This window comes from Rattus norvegicus, chromosome 1 (genome assembly GCF_021556685.1).
Source record: "Rattus norvegicus strain SHRSP/BbbUtx chromosome 1, alternate assembly SHRSP_T2T, whole genome shotgun sequence".
Classification (NCBI taxonomy): Eukaryota; Metazoa; Chordata; class Mammalia; order Rodentia; family Muridae; genus Rattus; species Rattus norvegicus.
In genome coordinates, this window is record NC_141534.1 from 62,190,822 (window position 1) to 62,210,805 (window position 19,984).

Below are 19,984 nucleotides of genomic sequence, written 5' to 3' on the forward strand. Positions count from 1 at the left end.
ACATCTTCTCCCTCCTCCCTCCATTTTCCCACTATAATACTGCTCCTAAACTCACCCAACTTTTGGAAACCCACTACTCCAGCCTTCGATGAAAATTTGAAGAGAGCCCAGTATGGCCTCTGTTATACTGAGGTTATATGTCTTCAATGAAAAAGAGCAAATGGGGCAAATAGAAATGTAAAATGTATAGTTTACAGAGAAAAAGACACTGGGAAGATTAATATTATAGCCAATGCCTAGGCCAGAAGAGAGCCTGCAATTACTTAGGACATTAGAACTTTAATAAGAGGCCATGTCTCCTCAGGTGAAGACATCACTCAGTTAACCTCGTAATCTGTGGTAGAAAGTGACTTACTTAGTGTTTTCCTGCTATTAACAGACACCATGACCAATGCAAATCTTATAAGAAGAACACTGCTTTGGGTTTGGCTTACAAGTTCAGCAGTTTGGTTCATTATCATCAAGGTGGGAGCATGGCAGCATCTAGGCAGACATGGTACAGGAGGAGCTGGGTGTTCTACATCATTATCTGAAGGCTGCTACTAGAAAACTGATTTTCATGCAGCTAGGACAAGAAAGATAAGGGGCACATCTACAGTGATACACTTCCTCAATCAAGGCTACACCTATCCAATGAGGGCTCATCTGCAAATAGTCCCACTCCCTGGGCTCAGCATATTCAAATCAACACAGGAACATTAGTCATTTTCAGTTCCTGAAATCACCTGTGATCAGAAGCTGCTGCTACTGTGGGTCATGGGTCCCAGGGCTTTCCAGAAATCAGGCATTTCTCATGTACTCTCATCAGTCACTGGGAGTAAGGAAGCTCAGCAAAGGACTGCTGTGTGGGCTGAGACAGCTGAGAAAGTCTGCTTGGGGAGGTGTGTCAATCTTCATCTCCACATGGAGATAGCATGGGGGTTACCTGAACTTACCTGACCAGTTTCCATGTTTGGTACCCCTGGATCATATTCATTGTCAGGTAGGAAAGTGTTATTTGGCACCCAATGTCATGTTGTGCTTATCATGTACCCAAAGTTGATAGATGACTTAAGAATGTAGGCTTGAAAGGTATCCAGTTTCTAATCTGGGAAAGAGAACAGCAGGCCTGAGAGGAACAGGCCTCATGTGCAGAGGGATGTACCATCTGTACATGGTTGGGGGAAGCACAGAGAAGGTTAGTCAAACCTGTCTATCCAGTAGAGGTTAGTTAACTGTGGAAACTATCACTAACAATAAAGGTAACTTTGAACTCTGAGGAAGAGAAGGTTTGTTGCCATTGTTTGTGGACCATGCTTCAGAGGTGATGAGACACAGAGAAACTGTGTCTTGGGTTCATGCCAGGAAGCATGCTAGCTGAGCACTTCACATCTTAAGTTGTGTATGTCGTCAGGGCCCTTACACAAAGGTGATCTAGTGACAGTGTCTTGCTTTGTTTGTAGCAATCACATGAATTTAAATTTCCTACTTGTTCTTGTTCTTAAAAACTCACTGATTAGTTTTAGCTGAGACTCCTGGGAGACTTTTCTCTCACATGCTGTAAGTTTTAAAGATTTGGTGATTAACATAAATAACTATTCATAGGTGAACACAGGGCCCACACTGACCTCACCTTGCTATCTGGAAATGTTACTCCTGAGCCAAGGGTCTCAAGGGTCTCTGCCTCAGAAAGAAATGTGGAAAACTTATCTCATAATCTATTCACATTCCTTGTGTCATCCAGAATATCTGCTAGAATGAGAGGATCCTTCCCTGCTCAGGACAATGTAGATACTGCTTCCCCAGGAGGAAAGAAAGGGCCATGTCCTACCTCCGTGGGACAGCCCCTGATGTTCACTGTAATGTCACCCAACAGTCCCACCTTGAATCTGCTGTTCCACTTGAGCACAGAGACTCCCTTTTATTCTGGGAGATAAACAGGAATCTCCAGCTAGGAACAGTGGTCCAAACATGAGGTTAAGTGAAGGCAGTGAGAATGATGTATACACACTAAGGGTTTCTGATTGAATGATTCTGAACTTAATGTACTTCCTACTAGAGTCATCTGTAAGTGACATGTAAGCTTTGTATTAAAATGTACCTTTAGGTCCACGATTTCATGGTAGGACAATGCCCTACTTGCTTTTAAAGATATCCTAAAAACTGGATAGAAAAGAGAATATACAGAACAGAAAATGTTCCTAGGTGTACAAGACTGGTTTACATGTGCAAGTCTCTGTGCTCAACGCGAAGAGCACACAATATGCCTTAGAAAGTAGATGATAAGCACTTCCTTCTCTCTCTCTCTCTCTCTCTCTCTCTCTCTCTCTCTCTCTCTCTGTTTCTACCCCTCCCCCTCTCATGTGTGGTTGTGTCCGTTGTCTGTGTGTGTGTGTTTGTGTGCATGTGTGTGTGTTTCTGTGTCTGTGTGTCTGTCTGTCTGTCTGTCTGTCACTCTCTCTCTCTGTATGTGTGGTGTGTGTGTGTGTGTGTGTGTGTGTGTGTGTGTGTGTATGTGTGTGTGTGAAACTGAAGGTGAACTCAGGGTCTGCATGACCCAGTTGGAACTAGAATCCCATATTGATTGACTCCCACCTTGACAAGTATCATGTTCTTGGGATTACCAGCATGTGACTATTGGGACAAGATAGAAGTATTTACAAAGCCAACAGTTTTGACCAATTTATGCGAATTAGGGCAGATTTGAGAGTACACTTAAGAGTTTTAAACTTTGTTTGAAAAAACAAAAAACAGTGTTCTTGGAATAGTTTCTTTGGAGTAGAGCGCATAAGGCCAAATTTTATCTGATTGTTGGTGAGCATCTGTGGGTTTTTGTGTTCCTTATGTAGTATCCCTTAGGTTTGGGTCAGACAATGTAAACCTTATCATTTCCACTGTTTTTAACATCTCAAATGATGTCCCACGTCAGAGGTGCCAATCCACAAATGCCCACTCCTACATCTTCTCCCTCTTCCCTCCATTTTGCCACTATGATGCTGCTCCTCAACTCACCCAACTTTTCGAAACCCACCACTCCAGCCTCCTCCTACGTTCAAGCATCACATCTCCACAGGACCAAGGGCCTTCCATCCCATTGGTTTCAAATAATGCCATCCTCTGATATATATCGGTTGGTGGTCTATTTTCTGGAAGCTCTGGGTCATCAGCCAGCATATATTGTTCTTCCTCTATTGCAGGACCTCCTCTGTCACAGGACTTCCACTGTTTAAGCACCACCACTACCTCAGGAAGTCCACTGTCTGTGTGTCAACTCCACTGTTACAGGACCACAAGTGTCTCAGCACTTCAACTATCACAGCACTTCTACTGTTCAGGAGCTCAAGAGTCTCAGCATCTCAAGTGTCACAGGACCTCCTTTGTACAAGAACTGGACTGTCCAAGCAACACTACTATTGCGGGACCTCCACTGTCACAGGTTTTCCACTGTAGGAGCACTACAACTGTCTCAGGACACCCACTGTCCTATAACCTCCACTATCGTAGGAATTCCACTGTCGTAGCACCACCCGTAGCAACTAAAGTGTTTCAGGACATCAACTGAAGCAAGATCTCCCATGATTCTGCAACTTCACTGCCCCAGGATCTCTACAGTGACAGGAATACCCCTGTATCAGCAATTCCAATTTTGCAGGACCTCCACTGTAGCAGAACCTTCAATTGTGCAGCAGCTCCCCTGTAGGTAGATTGACCTCCACGATCTCAGTGCCTCCACTTTCAAAGGACCTTCACTGTCACAGAACCAGCGCTATTTCAGTGCCTCCACTGTCGCAGGACCTACCTCTTCACAGGATCTGCACTGTTGCAGCAACTGTAATTTCAATTTTTCAAAGTCATTGCTGGTTTTTAGATTTCAGGCTGAATGAAATGAGATGTTACTTTTGAAAGCATAAGAATTTGTTCTATACCTCTTGTGATAAATGCCGTGTATGCTAGGACCAGTAAGCTATGGAAGACTTAATGAGCTCATACCACTCTCCACCTCACTTTGTGGAAGCTGGTGTTTTTAGAGTGTGATAAACTTCAGGTGAATGGATGCATTCAGCTGTACCACGCTCTAGAGTGGGCTACACAGCAGTCATATTGAGTCCTGGCTGGGAAGAGAAGAAATCCAGAAGAGGGAGAAGGCTTGGGTTGGGGGAAGAATCATAAAATACTTAGATGATATTAGAAGGTAAGAATTATGGGGAACTGGAAAACAGAGCCAGAGGAAGAATGAGCACAGAGCAAACTGGGAAGGACAAAGTACAAAGGCACTTGGGTTTTGCCATCTGCGTGTTCTCTGGACAATCTCCCTGGGCCACATTTATGGGAGAAAACTCTTCCCCCACCGCCTTGTAAGGTTACATTCTTGAAGGAAAGCAGCAACACAACTTCATCAGTGAATTGCCCCATTGGAATTGGTTCATCCTTTAATGCCTCTGGGAAATCCCCAGCTGGGGAATGGCCTGCTCTCTGCTGAGAGACAGCAGGAAAGTAGGTTGTCCTCTGTTTTCTCGTTGCTACAGCTCTTCTAAGTATGGCTGATTGTTGAGTGAAGACACAGGATACTGGTGTGTATGTATGCTTTGTTCACTGTGGGTGTTGTCGGGAGTGTTCTGAAAAGAAGGGCATGCCCAATGGCACTTCTGCTTCCTCTTTGACTAGCCTTATGATCATAGGGAGACACTAGGCCATTGGAAGATGAGGAGAGCAATGTGTCTAATTTGTGTTCTCTTCTATTCCTATTTAGTCCTAGAGGGAAATCAGCAAGGGTGTGAGGAATGCTGCTGTGCACTGACTGTGTGGTGTGAGGAATGCTGCTGTGCACTGACTGTGGTGTGAGGAATGCTGCTGTGCACTGACTGTGTGGTGTGAGGAATGCTGCTGTGCATTGACGATGCCTTTTTTCTTTTCTCCCTACACCTGCATCCTTCTGGTAGCTCAGGTTGGACAACTAGGTGCCCATGACCAACTCCTCATTGTGGATGGATTTAGTCTGGTTGGACTTTCTCAGGAAAGGTATGACTAATTGGTTACTTTAAAGCTGATTGGTTAGTCTTACTGTATTGAAGTGATATTTTGCTTTTTATTTTGAAATTTGAATTCAAAAAGAAGTGATGTAAAAGCTTTTTGTGTTTACTCATCTTCCCCTATAATCCTAGTTGTTAGAGCACATGAATCTCATTTTTGTTCACTCATAAGAATGTATATTCTTTAGAGTATTTCCTTAAATAATTATATAAATATGTACACTTATACTTGGAGCTTGTAAAATGTTTAAATATCTTAATGTTAATGTTATAGAATAGAATATATTTACCTGTTTTATATTTAATTATCATAAGTGATGTGGACAGGACATAATCTTCTGAAAGCCTAGTTTATTTCCCACATAGCAACCGGGTTGAGGAACCTAAGCACAAGTATTCTGAACATAGACTATACTGTGACAGTGACCGCTGTTTCTTTTCTACCTAAGGCAGCTGAACTCATGACTAGTACCAGTTCCATGGTTACCCTGGAAGTTGCAAATCAAGACATCCTATCTCACTGCCTGTCCAACTTTCTTACCCAGCCATTGTCCTCCATGGTGCAGAGAGGTAAGAGCTAGTGACTCAAGCCAGGTTAGCCAACATATAGTAATCCTGTATTGAGATATGGCTCCTCCTAAAAGTTATCAAAATCTGGGGCTGGAAAGATGGTTCAGTATTTTACAATTGCTACCAGTGTTAGCTCACAATTGCCCCTAATTTCAGGGGATTTGAACCTTCTTCTAAGTTCTTTGGGCGCCAGTCAAACATTCATGTGCACACATGCTGGGCAAACACTCATACACATAAATTATTTTTATAAAGAGAGGCCCTTAAAGTCCCATGTAGTAGCTCCTACCACAGCTCTTGCTCAGCTCTTCAAGGAAGAAGTTAGTTGAAACTGAGTGCATGATGCTGAGAAATACTTCTGGATCATAATACAGATCAGATCTGATGGTACGGTTTCCTAGATATATTCACAGTCTGTTAAGTGCAGTATTGTGAACCCTCTTCTGACCCTAAATCAGCTTTGGAACCTGCACACCCTAGCCCTGACCTTTGTAGCTAGAGTATCAACAACAGTATCAGTATCTGACAGCCTAGAATCCTCTTTACTAAAGCGTAGAACAGGAAACAATCCTGGCTAGACCATGTGTTGGCATGTTAAAGCAGAACACCATTTACAAACTGAAAGAGGGAAGTGGGTAATGAATGAGTCCCAGGTGAGCAGACAGGAAGACTAAACTGTGAACAGGTGTGGATAACCACACCAGGGGACAGCACCATGTGATGCTGTCATTCTGATGGATAATAATATGTGTGTTATCAGGTGAGAGAAGAGTAGTTGGGTGCTTTTTAAAAAATTACTCTAAAAAAGGTTACTTTGTTATTTACAAATTACTATTCAGGTGTTGAGAAAAAAATAAGTTCAGTTTCCCCCATAGATAGTTACTAAGTAAATGAAATGTTTTTCTAGACACAATAGAAGCTTTTGAAAATGTTCATATAAAGCTATTTGTGGTGGCATGTACCTTTAATGCCAGCTCTAAGAATGCAGAAAGAGGCAGATTTCTGTTAGTTTCCGGTGCCCCTGTCTGTGTAGTGAATTCCAGGCCAGCCTCAAATATATAGTGAGACCCTAGGCTATGGTTTCTTCTGATTGCTTGGTTGGTTTTGCATTTTTACGCTAGTCAAAGAATGTATAGAAAGATCACCCTATTGTACCAAGAGCAGTTATTAACTATAAGAATTTTAGATGCATACTTTGAAGCTCTTCAAGTCTTAGAACCAGTAAGAGGGAGAGAATGAATGAATTGGCTTTGGTTTCAGTTTCAGATCATTATGGCTCATTGGATCACTGTGCTCAGGTAAACCCAGAGCACAGAGTGAAGTTTTTATGAGTTTTATTTTTCTTGGATATTTTATGTATTCACATTTCAAACGTTATCCCCTTCCCATGCTCTCCCAAACCCCTGCCTCTGCTTCTATGTGGATGTTCCCGCTCCCACACACCCATTCCAATCTCAGTGCTCTGGAATAAGGATGCTTGCATGTAACCATTGCACTGAATAGGGGGACCCTAATGGAGGAGTTAGAGAAAGGACTGAAGGTGCTGGAGGGGTTTGCAACCCCACAGGAAGAACAACAATATCAACCAACCAACCACAACCCACCAGAACTACCAGGTAGCAAACTATCAACTAATGAGTACACATGGAGGGATCCATGGCTCCAGCCACATGTGTAGCAGATGATGGCATTGTCCAGCATTGATAGGTGGAAGAGTAAAGGTTTTGAGCTCTATAATAATTCAGCTCAAAACGGCTCCCCAGAGAGTCCTCAAAAGCCTTGGACAGAGCACAGTGATCCAACGAAACTGCATGGTAAAGACAGTCTGATGAAAAACAGAGCAGATCACCTTTTCAGCCCCAATGTGACAAGAGGAGGCACTCTCTAAGTCACCTTGTAACCCAGAAGGCAGTGAGGCACATTGTACTTTGATCATTGTTGTTTTCATAGAGGTCTCAAATTAGTCCAAAATTAGGATTTTACTTGAAAAACCCTTGACCTTATAGATCAAAATGCACTGTAAATGTGTCTTCAAAAAAGTGTCAGGTTTCCAAGGTAGTGGAGATCATTTTTACACTGAAAAGGCTGGCTAACAAAGTAGTGAGGATGGAGTATCCTGAATAGGGACCCCAACCTCCAAAAGGCTTCAACCTCCAAAAGGCTTCACGTATTTACTCTCATGTCTCTAGCACAGATCTCATCTCCTGGAGAAAGTCCTTCTCCTGGTCTGTGGTGTCAGGAGACTTGTAGGGGTGCGTGAAGCCAACTTCTGATACATCTTTGTCTCTGGCTCAGTGCTAAATATCCTGCCCTCAGTGTATGATGGGTATGACATGGCTCCTGCATTTAAAGGAATGTTGTTATGTTTATTTTACTTGTCATTTAATGTGACACTTGGGTTTTTAACACTATTTCTAATAGATCAGCCTCCTATTCCTGGAGAGAAGTGTGCATATACCACTAGAACAGCAGCTAACATCTGTCTCCACTGGAGACCTCTGCACTGAGGTCTGAGATGAGCTGGAACACTTTCTTACTTGTGAAATATCTTACTTCTTTGATACAGTTCTCAACAAATTACATTAACTATCATTCCTGAATTTTGTTCACAGCAGTTTTATTTTTATTACGCTACTCAAGTAAACTAATACTAAATTATTGAATCTGGGAAAATGCGAATTAGTGTAAATGAGTAAATAAGAAAATGTGAAATGTTTTTTATTGAAAGCATAGGGTCAACATTACATTTTTAGCACAGCATTTATAATACATGCTTTTTAGAAAACCATTTATTTATTTCCTTTATAATCCAATATTAGCCCTTCCTGTCTTCCCAGTAGCCCACCATACAAATCTTCCCTCCATCGCCCTTTCCTGAAATGGCAAAGCTCCTTTCGGGGTTTCAACCCCCTTGAATGCTTTTTAAAAGATTGTAAAACAGATCCCTGAGGAAAAAGTACGCCTTTTATGCAGGTTTAAGCATCTGATTGTTTATTTCTTTACATTTCACAAGAACAGACCCCTCAACCTAGACCTGGTTAGGAGCTAAATTGCAGGAGTGACAGTGCCACAAACAGCATGCATCAGTGTATAGAAAAATCTTTTTATTCCTTCATAGACACAGCAACAGCTGGCTACTTGGCAGGTGAGCCATAAAGCAGTGCCAGGTCTGGTTATTCACCCATTCCCCAGTTTTTGTTACCTCCTCTGTGAGGAAGAAACATGCATGAAATTTTGCTAACATCTGTGGGAGTCCCTGAAGTAGTAGAGCTTCCTCTTTACTTTTCTCAGCCTCTTACCCCTTCCAAGGAAGAACTTCAGGAAGAGTTTTACCTACTTGAGCTCCATTGAGTAGAGGCTGGCAAGGGTCTCTAGTGTGACAGTAATATGTGGATCCAGCGCTCCTCATTGGAATCTATGACATCCAGACAGGAGCACCTGAACCCTTCCTCCAAGTCAGTTACCCCTGCTTCCACTCTGACTAAGAGTGGTCCTGGCCATTGGGAAACCCCAGCAGAGGTGCTGCCCACCACTGTCACTGTCTCCCAGCCCATATGAACAGACCTCCCTCCACCACCTCCTCTACCACAGGTCCACTACACCAGATTTTGGCGGCATTTTAGTGGATTTGCCCCTCCCACCACCTTGTGCAAACAAGGCAGGATCCCAGTCTGTTCAGGTGGCTGCTGGGTAGCAAAAAAGAGTGAGGAGCAGCAGCGGTGGCCTGAGATATAGAAGGCCTGCCTGGACAAGGAAGCAGAGAGGAAGCACAGGGAGCAGGAGAGGAATGGGTGAGAGATGCACTCTCGTTCCCTGAACCTGCTTCCTTCTCTTCTTTGACCACACCGACCAAACCAGGAAAACCTTCCACACTGCAGAGGCCCCAAGAAACAGTCATTCTGGTGTTGTAGTCCCCACAGCAGCACCCCACTATTGAGCACAGGGATCTGCAGTTCATAACTATCAGTAAAGAGGAGTTGTCCTCTGGGGAGTCTGTCTCCAGACCCATGGAAACAAGATGCCAGGGAGAAGCTGGAGAAGCAACAGCAAATGCACCTTGTGGATATGTTAAGCAAGGAGATCCATGAGTTGCAAAACAAGGGGGACGGTAGTGCAGAGGAGAGTGACTGCCTGTGGAAGAATATGCTGGAGTGGCAGTTCCAGAAGAGACTTCAGGCCATATTTCTTGCGTTTCTCCCAGGTTCATTTCATAAAACTGTTCAAGAAGCACAACATTTGATATTTCCATAGTAGAAATTTATAACAACAATGTTTTTGCCCTTCTGGCCTTAGACAGTTCTACAGTGGTGTCTATGGTTAAGTGCCAGGCAGTGAGAACCCAGGAGTGACATTCAGAGGTACACAGGATGACCAGCAGGTGAGGTGCTCCTGGGGCCCAGTGTCCTGAATCCAGGTCCTCAACCTTACAGCTGCCCACTCCAGCTGTGCCTGGGATGGAGCCAGTGCTACCAACCTAGGAGGCATCTCAGGGAGTGTGCTTAGTATGTGTCCCATTGCTTCAGTGCATGACAAGGTTAATCTGCAGGAGCAGCAAGGATTTTAGCCAGCTCGCGTTCTGTATCTGAGAAAGAACATGTCTTTAAGAACATCAAGATGCTCACCTCTAGCACATATCACCTTTATATGTCAAAGATATCATAATAAGGCTGTTTAAAACATAAAAAGTTATAGGGTAGCTCAAGTGTAGGATGTACTGACCCTGAGTATTATATCTAATTACACACACATACCCACACACACACAGAGAGAGAGAGAGAGAGAGAGAGAGAGAGAGAGAGAGAGAGAGAAAGAGAGAGAGATATATATAGAGAGAGAGCACTAAAAAAGTTGGAAAAATAAACAAATCTTAAAATATATAAATAACTGTGTAATTATTAAAAGTCTGTATGAGAGTCAATGTTTTTCGCCTCGCATTGAGGAAGGGGCTTAGAGAAATGAATTATCCCCCTCCAACCTCCAAAAACATACGCACACACACAATCAATGACATGTGTAATTGTACCAGAAAATACCCGTATTTTATAGAATGCCATAATGGAAAGTAAGAACCATCTTTTTCGTTAAGGGTTGCCAATATATTCTTTTTTCAAAGTGTGTGCAGCCGTGCCAGTCTTGTTCACATGGGATGGAAGAGGTCCCTGACCTGTGAGCCTAGAGGTGACCAGGTGCTCCATTCTGAGACTGAGAGAGGCAGGATGCCCACTCAAGGGTCCATAGCAGGGAAGGTTTTCAAGCTATGTACAGTGCTGGAAAAGCCTACCCAGGGCATACAATTAGCAGTGATGTGTTTGCAGGGAGTCCAAGGAACCAGCTTTGTACTGATGCAGGTGGGCAAGCATTTATCATCCACCTGCCACTCTGACAGCAATAAGAGTATTGCTTAAGTTTTATTTCATAGATCTGATCCCTGAACAAAATACCAAAAACTGCACCCTTAACGATGTAGCAAATAGAATAGTGGATACTAGGCCAAGAACCTTTGACTCTTCTAATACCATTGTGTATTTCAGAGCAAGGAAGGAGAGGTATCAATGGACAGCAGTCTGCTTTCCCCACGAGTGCTCTACCACTGAGTTAGTAGCCTTAGCCCTCCTCACCTTTAGAAAAAGGGTGTGACTAAGTTGTCCATGATGACCTTGAACTCATGCTGTAGACCAGGCTAGCCTTGAACTTCTGATCCCCCTTCCTACTGTGTGTCTTGATTGTCTGGTATTACAGGTCCATTTCTCTACAGCTGACCAGCTTGCTTACTTCCTCCTTTCTTTTCTTCTCCTTTCTATCTCTCTCTTTCTTTCGTTCTTCCTTCCTTTCTCTCTCTCTCTCTCTCTCTCTCTCTCTCTCTTTCTCTCTCTCTCTGCCTTTCTTGATTTTTCGTTCTTTCTTTCATTCGTTCTTTCATACTTTCCTTCCTTTCTTTCTTTCATGCTTTAACTTTCTTTTCTTCCTTCTTTCATTCCTTTGTTCCTTTCTTTTAAGATTCAATTATTTGAGTGGTCTATCTGCATGTACATCTGTGTTTCCAAAGAGGGCATCAGATCTGATTATAGTTAGTTAGTATCCATAATATGGTGACTGGAATCAAACTCAGGACCTTTGAAAGTGCAGCCAGGCTCTGAACCACTGAGCCTGCTCTCCAGCCCCAGCCCAATTTCTTAAACTTAGCACACTTGGTTCACATGAGAATTGTCTGTCCATGAGCAAGATAAGGTTAATCATAGCAAAGAGTCCTTATCCCTTGCCAGATCAACCTGGGGTCCTCTGTGACTTATGCTGTCCTTTTCCAGGCCTGTCATCAGTGCCTTGGCGTTTGTGGGACTCATCCACAGAGGCATGCAACTCAGAGAACGGTACCCCAACTTGGTGCACAGGAACTCTTTCAGGTGTCACTTGATTGTCACAGGTTTCTGCTCGGTCAGCAAGGAAGGGAAGCCTAGCCCTGTGCCAGGTCAGTTCCCAGTACAGAAGTTCATTCATGGCAAACCCAAGTGATCATTGCAGTGAGCGTTGGCTGTGTAGAGCCCACATCAAGGAGGCCTTCCAGACTTTGGAAGTGGAGAGGGAGGGAAGAAAACAAAAGTATGGTACACTCACACTTTGGAAGGACACACATCCATCCTAAGTGAAACACAAGTTCTGTTTTCCAGTTGACAAGTATATAACATGGCTCTTAAGGCTACACCCACATTGTAAAAGCCAGTGATGTCAATCACAGCAGGTAAGATGTCAGCCACCTGAGTCATGCAGAGTTTGACCACATGAGACTCACCCTAGGACTTAAATGCAGTGAGTTCAAGGACTCACATGCTATGCTGCGTGGGCTCCTCCTTATGCCACTCCTTGACCCCATTGCACCCTGGGCCTCCACACCATAAGCCAGAGTGCAGTTCCCTGGGCACAGTAGGACACACCTAAGCTAGTTTCCACTCCCATGGATGTTCTTGTGGCCTTATCAGAGCACTGTGACCACATCCCACATCTGAACAGCAAGCTAATCAACAGGATGCTCAAGGAGTCCATCCTTTGTCTTCTTCAGAGACCACATAATAGAGGGGGCAGAAATCCAGGCTTTAGGGAGCTACCACAGCCATGATTGTTCATTTGCCCCAGCCATTCTGCCTTTGGCCAAGTTACAGCTCTGCCAGGCCCAGCCATGTTGTCTTCAACATGTTTGTGTGTCAGTGATACTTGTATGAACTATGCTACACGTTGGCCTAGAGGATGGGCTTTCCTCTTGCATTTCCAGCAAGACTACAGAGTTCCCGGGGGAGACGCTCATGGCTCTTCATGTTCTGACAGCACAGTCTGCAGATGTCTCTAAGGTATTGGACATCAGACCCCACTGAGGAGTGAGAGGCTTTCAGTGGCTTATAGACCCAGGGCCTGGGCATGATGGCCTTTATTGTGTGTTTGATAGCATGTATGCTCTGCTCCAAGTGTAGACAGACACTCGCCATGCCTGTAGTCTGTGCTTGGAGTGTGGGTACACACTCTCCATGCAAACAGCTGTCTACGCACACACAGATGCCATTTTCATGATTTACACCTGTTATCTTTGATGTTTCTTTTAAAAGACAATCATATAAAGTTACTGTGATTTTGTGCTGGCTTTCTTTACCCAGCCCACAGATGAATATTGGAAGGAGACTCGAATCTGCGTGGGCTCCTCCTTATGCCCATACCCTGACCCCATTGCACACTTTTAGGCAGAGGCATGGCAGAGCGTGGCCTGTAATTGTCCTGTCCATTCCCTGTGGATTGTGACCACAGTCTGCAGTTCTGCACAGCCTGGCATCCAAGGAAATTGGTATAGTTCCCTACAATGTCTCCACAGGCCCAGAGGAAGGACATAAATAGAATCTTTATGAGACCCAAGTGGCTTCTCAGGGTCAGCCAATGCTCTTGGCTCCTTCTTGTCTCTGAAGACACAGGGCACAGGTCCTGACCTGCATGCACCTGTAGCTGCTGCACACACTAAGGATGACTTGTGCTGGCCTCTGATGCTTCTGGGAGTCCTGAAAACCACAATCCCTGGGCCAAGGGGACTAGTGAGGGACAAGTGAGCACAAGGCCCCTGCCTTCTCCCTGGAGACCAGAAGCCCCAGCAGGGTTCTCACTGCTGTGTTCCCCAAGATAATGACAAGCACCTGTTACAGCAGGTCGTGCTCTGGTGGGAAAGTCAGACAGGCACATCCAAGGTGTACTGTGGCCTTGCTGGGCCTGCCTGCTCTTCAGGGGCATACTCTGCCATGCCACTCAGCATATCCCAAGCTGTCTGGAGTGCTTTGGTCTCACAGGAATGCTGTGTTCATGGAGACACTGACAAACTAAGGACCAAGACCCTGTCAAGTACCCATCCACACATGACTCCTGCCAGGAATCAGCAGTATGGGCAACCACGTAAACATGGAGACATGGATTATTTCTTCCTTGGGAGCACTTGTGAACCACAGGGTGAGGTGACAAGCTCTAGACCAGGAAAGGATCAGGAGGAGCAGAGTGACCTCACCTGAACTTGAGGAATAGGGAACCCAGGAAGGGAAGTGACCACCCCTGGTTCACACAATTTAGGGACATATGTGGTGGGAAGAAGCTAAGTTGAGGCAGCCTGGACACATCCCAAGATAGCAGGTGATTGGGGGGAGCGGTGTAGGCTTGCATGAAATGATGTGTTTCTGTGTGTGTGTGTGTGTGTGTGTGTGTGTGTGTGTGTGTGTGTGTGTGTGTGCCTGTGTGTGTCTGTGGATGGGCCTATCCTGACACCAGACCTGACCGATGCCAGGCACCCACAGTTGGCACAGACCCCACTTTACACTAGGGTTTTTGTTCCCAGAGGTTTTCTAATGGAAGGTAATATGCGTCTCGTACAGGGCTAGTTCACCAGATTTTGTACGAAAGATGAAATCTGATCTTTAGAGATTGGAGTCTGAGCTAGCCTTGTGGACCCTCCTCTTCCCACTGTTCCCAGTCTGTTTCGTGTCACAATGTCCAGGGAATAGAACCCTCAGTTCTGCCAGCACCTCTGTGTGAGGCATTGCATCAGCTGACATCCAGAATGGTTGTCCCAACTCCACATGTTCTGGCCGAGGTCAAGATGCACACAAGAAGGCCTAGGGGAGGAGGTACTGCCCCACCCAGCCAGACAGACTTCATCTACTCTAACAGATGTTAGGAGGAGGTGCAGATATGACTCACAAAAATGCATCCACTATTGGGCTCAACTACCAAGAACCTGTGAGCAGCAGTGACATTCAAGTCTCCTCTCATCCAAGTAAAGGGGCATCAAATACTTCTTTGGACCCTGGGCAGTAAAGAAATCTTGAGGGCTCCATGAGTAGATAACATACCATAAACCATATCAGAGCCCATGGACTGTACCTGCTTGATAACCCTGGACCTCCTTGGCTAAGGTGAGGAGAGGAGACCCCAAACAGCCCTATACCAGTGACTCAGAAACACTGTCATAGGGGTTGGGGATTTAGCTCAGCAGTAGAGCGCTTGCCTAGCGAGCGCAAGGCCCTGAGTTCGGTCCCCAGCTCCGGAAAAAAAAAAGAAAAAAAAAAAAAAAAAGAAACACTGCCAGACAGGATGGATCAGCCTCCACAACCTGAGATGTGCAGTAAGGGTTCTTTTCCATTCCGTACAAAGATGTCTGGTTTGCAGAGTCTCAAATGGATCTGAGACATACTGCAAGGGAGGCTTTGTGTTGGGTGCAGTAGTTAAAACCAGGACATGAGAAGGGTAACTGCAGAGCTGTGATCTCGGAAATTCTGCAGTACCCAGTTTGGATTATTGGAGCCTAGGCAGGCTTTGCAGCCATAGATCTCCCTCTACTGCCCATGTCCCTTCATGACACCTTCTCTAGCAGATAAGACCAGAATCCAGGCTGCTTCAGGGCTAACAAGACACTTGTTTCTCTCATACACTTATGCTCCTGAGAATCCTAGTAGCTTACAACCAGAAACAGGAAAAATAGAGTCCATCAAAAGCCCTATGATTAAGTCAGAGCTAGTCCCATCTCCTACAAGTGGGCAGGGAAAGGCGACTGATGTGGTGGGCAGAAGTGGTAAGGGCCAACAACTGACTTGCTTGGAAAAGGCTGGAGACTGGTCATGCTGGAATGATGTCAAGCAACCTTCAAGGCTGGCTGGCACAGAAAGGGCTGCTGTATATCTCTTGCCCAGACCACAATGTCCTCCAGGGTTCTGTCTTCACCAGGCCAGTATAGGAAGAGGTAGCACCTGAACTTCATGCCATTGAGAGAGCTAACCTCTTGAGGAACCAGCTGGTCCACCAGTGTGCAGTCTCAGGTTTCGCTGGGTGAGAGAGTCGTGGGCTGTCTGTATGATTGAGCAGACACTTGTTGTCCAGGCTGAGGACATACTGGGCACCTCTGCGTTTGTTCTCTGCCTCTTCAACCTACAGGGAGATACGAAAACATGGAGGTAGTCCGCACCCTGACTTTTGGCGCTTTCTATGCTCCTACAATCCCAGGACTGAAGCTCTACATAGACCATCTAATTCTGGCAGAGTCGATCTGTCCTGGGCCAGATAAGCCATCCTGTTGGTTGCTCTGTCTTAGCTTTCATTACACACTGCCCTCTATTTTACCTCAGGCTGTCTCCTCCAAGCATCCCAGCATGCATCAGCTCCATATCCTGCCCAACATACCTTAGGGTCCCTGATAATTCCAGATACTTTAATGTTCTCCCAGGCTGCACTGTGGGCTCTTGTGTGCCTCACATTCATCCTAGAAGTTCTTGGGAGCCTCCATGCCATGGCATAGGATATCTTTGTGTCCACACTGAGCCGAGTGATTCCATCCAGTATAGGATTCTCTCCCTATTGTTGAATGTTGGCACTTATGTTTTTAGGGAATGACTCTGCATGTGGTCAACACACATTACCCTGGAAGACCCGAGAGTTCAAGGACGGCCAACTTTCACTTAAGCAAACTTGTCCACAGACTGCGTGGGTCCCATCAGCTGAGAGTAGCCTCCACATTACAGTGATATGCAAACTTCTGCTTTTAAGTCATGATGGACTTTAGGATCTAACCTGAGGACCCTACACAAGGCACAGGTAGGTGATGTGTAAATGAAGCATTGTTACTGGGTCAGGTCTTCAGTGCAGTGTCTTAAGCTGACAAGCTTTTGGGAGGGCATATGCTTCTCTATTAAATGAGCTGGCTCCTCTGAAGGCCTCAACTCTGCTGTGTCTGCCGCTCATGCTCCCTCCTCCAAGAATCTAACTGTCCCTAGCTCTCTGTGACTGGCTGGTCAGTCAGCCTTCATGCCAGTCCACAGCCACTCTATAACACAGAGCCCACACTGTCCTCTGCAGAAATTTCACAGGGCTGCTGCTTTAGTCTCTCTGTTGCGCTATGGGGGTCCAAAGTCAAGTTTCTTAGGTCTCTAGGGGCCCCTGAAAAGGCTTTAGAACAAGGTAGAGGTGAGGAAATCAGGAAATAAACTCCTGCAGTACTTCATGACTACCACTGGAGGGCTCTACACCTTTCTGGTCCTAGTGTGCCACTCAGCAAGCCCTCTCACTCACTCTAAGCTTCTGAGCCTGATGGAGAGGACTCCTGCTAAACCCAGTGCTCCCAAGAAACTGGCTGTATCGGCAGGGCTAACTGTAGAGGATTCTCCATGACCCTGAGAACACAATTTGGAAATCTCGGGTAGGCAGGGTGTGTGGGGGAGCAACCAGGGCTGGATGGAGACCTTACCCAGAATTTGATCTCCAGCCCTGCATTCTGATTAGCATGAACTACACTCCTGTGAAGGTCTCTGGGTGGTTCCTGAAATTAGGTGGAGGAAGAGGAGGAGAAGGAGGAGGAGGAGAAGGAGAAGGAGGAAGAAGAGGAAGAAGAGAAGGAGGGGGAGGAGGAAGAGGAGGAAGAGGAAAAAACAAGTAAGCAAGGACAAGACAGTCGCATGGCCTGTACTCACTGCAGTGGCCCATCATATCCTAGGTGTTTTCCTGCCCTAACTGTGAAGCAGGAACCAAACACCACTCCCCATGGGACTGTCTGAGATGAGGCCAGCTGTGGGTCTGAACTGTCAGCAAGGAGGACGGGAGCTGTCTGTGCCATACATCAAAGCATAGTGTCCCACGGAAGTCCATATCACAAATGATGCCATCTCCTCCCCAGACTGGCTCAAGTAAGGGTTAGGAGTGCCTCATGAATGCCAAGCTCTCCCCTACTCCTGCAGACCCATGAATGGTGCCTTCTCAGGGCCCATCTATCCTGAGCCCAGGGAGCAGCCAGAGGGCATACTCATGCAATTTCATACTCAGGTCAATCTGCTATCCTGTACCCCATGAGTCGGGACTGAAACTCAGTGCTCAAGACCACTTTTTTTTTCTGGACAAGACTTTCAGAATGTGGTCACACACAGTGTTAGTGACACATTGCATGCCCATGACTGGCATTCAGTGTAGCCCTGAGCACCCAGGGATTCAGATCAGCATTGGCCAGATCAGACTCTTTGCTACCTGGTCCTATAGCTCACCTCCACTGTAGTTCCATGTGTCCTGACTGCTGCAGCTGCACCAGAAGCTACCAGATGTCTTCCCACAGTATCGTACTGTAATGTGGGCTCATCCACAGACATCTCACACTCTCCCTGCTGGGAGTTAGGCTGGATGCCTCCTGTGTGAGAGCTGCCTTGCCTTGTGGAGCAGAGAGGGAAGCAGTGGAGGAGATGTTGTCTGCTGCTCTTATTGTCCTCAGTGCCCAGGGCTTCCCTGTGGTCTGGGTTCAGATCCAGCTCCAGTGAATCACTGATTAAATTCAGCCCATAGAAGCTGCAAACACCATGGGGCACAGGGTAGACCAGGAATGAGGGGCAACCAAGCAATCCAGGACCCTGTGTGGACCAGGGAAGCCAATAATCCAGGTCACCTCTCAGGCAGGATGCAAGGCCAGGACCTCTGTGTGCCCAGACAGAGGTAGATGGGACCCTGACTCCCACAAAATGCTCCTTCAGAACTATTACATCATCAGCTTTGAGAAAGTCGTCCTCATTAAGGACTTTCCGCACAGCTTGCACTGCCATCTAATTCTGTCTTCCAGGGGTGATCCTCTTCAGGAATATTGACATGTCTTCGATGAATGGTTAATATTCTGATAATTTGTTTCATAAACATTGCTCAGCATAGTATCTGTCTCCAAAAGAAGTCATTCAGCAATTATCCCAGGACAGGGAAGCAAAGTCCTCCTCCTCCTCCTCCTCCTCCTCCTCCTCCTCCTCCTCCTCCTCTTCCTCCTCCTCCTCCCGCTCCTCCTCCTTCTCCTCCTCCTTCTTCTCCTCCTATTCCACTTTTCCTATTACTTATTCCTCCAGATTTTTCTCCTCCTCCTCCTGCTCTGCCTCCTCCTCCTGCTCTGCCTCCTCCTCCTCCTCCTCCTCCTCCTCCTCCTCCTCCTCCTCCTCCTCCTCTTCCTCCTTCTGCTACTGCTAATGCTGCTGGTGCTATTGCTGTTACTCCTGTTGGTGCTGTAGCTTCTACTGGTGTCTTTTCATTAGCAATGTGTCTGAAATCACCACCTGTTTATACACAGGATATGACAGAATTTCAAGATGGCACTGTGAAAGGAAAAAAGAATTTATTCTAAGCAAAAAAATATGAGGTAGAATACTTAGATTACCATTTGGAGCTTTGATTGCGTTATTATTTTATTACTTCTTCTCTTCTACTTCTCAGTTAAGATTTTTGAAAGAAATCATTTAGAAATGTTACCAATCAGTAGGCCTTAGGAACAAAAAAAAATCAGTATGCAAAAAACTATGCATGCATCCAGGATTCTGACCATCAACAATAACCCACAAACTAGGTTGTTGATACTTATTCAATGACAAACCTTGTTATTAATTTTAAGGCTTAATGGAATGGGACGTCACATTTGAAAAGATAAGACTCTGTTCTGCAGCACTTGGGATTGATGACCACATGTGCTAGGACCAGTAGCCCATGGAGGAGTCCAAGATTCCATGAACCTCTAGTCCTCACCCTGTGAGAGCTATTGGCCTAAGGGGGGGGATGGAGTCCATCTGAAGGGATGGGTCAGAAAGACAATTCTGTAGAGTGGGGAACTCAACAATCCTATTGGGTCCCTGCTGGGAATAGGAGAAATCAAGAAGAGACAGGAGGCTTGGTGTTGGGGAAACCTCATAAAGAACTTAGAGAAGATACAAGGTAAGAATTGTGGGGAAAATGGAAACCAGAGACAGAGGAAGGAGGTGCATAGAGCAAACTGGAAAGGACAAAGCACAAAGGTACCTGGAATATGCCTGCTGCTTGTTCTCTGGACTCTCCCTGTGGCTCATTTCTCGGGTGAGATGCTGTTCTACCCCAGGCGAGGTTTCTTTCTCCTTGAC

The 19,984-nt window shown here is 45.7% G+C and overlaps 1 long non-coding RNA gene across 4 annotated transcripts in view; it reads left to right on the top strand.

The window, feature by feature from the left end:
* LOC148007087 (uncharacterized) overlaps nucleotides 1–19,984 on the top strand; it is a 43,021-nt gene that overhangs the window by 12,162 nt on the left and 10,875 nt on the right. The window contains exons 3-6 of one of the 4 annotated variants that reach the window (XR_015646197.1): nucleotides 3,177–4,473; nucleotides 4,920–4,998; nucleotides 5,459–5,579; nucleotides 16,472–16,679. This is a non-coding gene — a long non-coding RNA (uncharacterized LOC148007087). Of the gene's footprint in view, nucleotides 1–3,176; nucleotides 4,474–4,919; nucleotides 4,999–5,458; nucleotides 5,580–8,000; nucleotides 8,178–16,471; nucleotides 16,680–19,984 lie in introns of those variants that run through there. The other 3 variants (XR_015646194.1, XR_015646193.1, XR_015646198.1) reach the window with 3 other exon arrangements.